This window comes from Melampsora larici-populina, assembly GCF_000204055.1.
Source record: "Melampsora larici-populina 98AG31 unplaced genomic scaffold MELLAscaffold_147, whole genome shotgun sequence".
NCBI classification, from domain to species: domain Eukaryota; kingdom Fungi; phylum Basidiomycota; class Pucciniomycetes; order Pucciniales; family Melampsoraceae; genus Melampsora; species Melampsora laricis-populina.
In genome coordinates, this window is record NW_006768910.1 from 20,950 (window position 1) to 23,093 (window position 2,144).

Consider the following 2,144-nt stretch of genomic DNA (forward strand, 5'->3'; position numbering starts at 1 on the left):
CGGGAAAGTGTAGAAGAGCACCTCAAACAGTTGATCCCAACATCAAGACAACACCTTGGACCCAAATCCCTCGCACGATCCCAACACTTTTAAAGACATTCGACCTCAATACCACCATACAGAGCAAAATCTGTTGTCCATTCTGCTGTGCTCTGCATCCTGTACTACCAATAGACCAAATCAACATGAATCAACTGTGCAATCATCCTCGATTCACCTCAAAGACATCTAAAGAAAAACGAAAATCTTGTGATCAACCACTTTATGAGACACCCTCTGGTAAACAAATTCAAAAACCATCTAGACTGTTTTTTTATCAGTCTGTCCAGTAATGGCTTGGCAAGATGCTCAAGTTTTCCGCTTTCGAAACGGCCTTGGATGCCTCTCTCAACCGCACCCCACCATCCAATCACCAAATGGATGATATATGGGATGGCAGCCTATGGAAAACCTTCCGAAAGTCAGGCTCAGTCTTCACTGCAAAATCGGGGAACCTTGTTTTTGGACTGTGGTGTGACTGGTTCAATCCAAACGGCAAAGAAGCTAGAGTCAAGACCTCTGTTGGTGTCATGCTTCTCACTTGTTTCAACTTGCCTCCTTCCTTACGTTACAAAAGAGAGAATATCTGCCTTTACGGGATGATGCCAGGTCCCTCAGAACCTTCCACAACAGAAATGAATCACTTCCTCAAGCCTCTGGTTGAAGAGATGAAAGAGTTTTGGCAAGGCATCAGCTTTAGTCACAGGAAACAAAAGACAATTTTCCCGTGGGAAAACCAATTGTATCTGACTCAGTTAACGAGCCAAAATGTATTATTTTGGTGTTATATCTGTGTTATTTGTACATTATGGCTCAGAAACTACATTATGTGTAATCGGTCTTCCCGCGGGAAAATTGTCTCTTGTTTCCTGTGAGTTCCACCTCAAAACATCCTGTAGTCGGCCGAACCATTCATGCAGCCATCTGGCCCATCCACGGGGACGTCCCAGCCATGAAAAAGGTCACCGCCTCCACCGCACACTCTTCCAGACACTTTTGTTCACTCTGTCAAATTACGGACAGAATATATCACTCCCAATTTCCAGCACCTAAATGTCCTCATCGAACCTCAACAGAGGTAAAACTTCAAGCACAAGCATGGGAACAGGCCACCACTGCCTATGATCAAAATGAACTTACCGGCAGCAATGGAGTAAGATATACTGTCCTTCATGAGCTGCCTTATTGGAAGTCTGTTGAATTCTACACTGTTGATATTGTGCACAACATCTTCCTTGGCCTCTTCAAAGACTTTTCCACAAATTATTTAAAAGTGCCAGTGGCAGGCAAGGCTCTGGAAGCTGAAAAGGACAAAATGGAATTCAGTAAAAGAATGTACAATGTTCAGCTACCTAAGCCACCAACAGCCAGTACTGCAACTCCTGATCCACCAGGCCCTTCAGCTTCAGCTCCTCCGCTCAAACCAGCATCACAACATTCCTACGGAACACGATCAGCAGCATCCAATCTCCACGACCAAGGGTCTTCTTCTCCTGGATCAGATGGTACAATCAAGGGTAAAAAGAAAGCAAGCCGGACCCCATCACCATCACCACCTCCACCCCTACCAATACCTGTGATTGTTCCAGAAATCACATCTTATGAGCTCGATCTGCTCCAGCGATGCATCAAAAACGCCCAAGCCCCCTCTTGGCTTACCAAACCCCAGGGTACCTTTGGTATGGCAAGTGCTGGGACTCCCAAAGCAGCAGAGTGGCATTCTTTATACAAAGTCTACATTGTACTTGCTTGGGTCCCTCACTTTCTTAATGGCGAAGCTGGCACCACTTCAGCCAAGATCCTTGCCATCCTGCTGCAACTCATTCAAATTGGCAACATATGTACTTTGCGCAGTTTTCACCAAGGCGATGGTGAAAAGATTGGTAATTTGGTTCATGGCTATCAAACCGCCCTTGGCGATGGCTGGCCACATATCAAGAAAAAACCTAACTTGCATTTTGCAGAACATATTGGCGAAATCTCAGCAAGGCTTGGGCCACCAGCTTATACTGCTAGCTGGTCTGCTGAGAGGATAATTGGAAAGCTTGGTTCAGACAGCAAAGAACGGACATATCCGTCAGTCTTTTTTGTCCCTCTGTTGATCA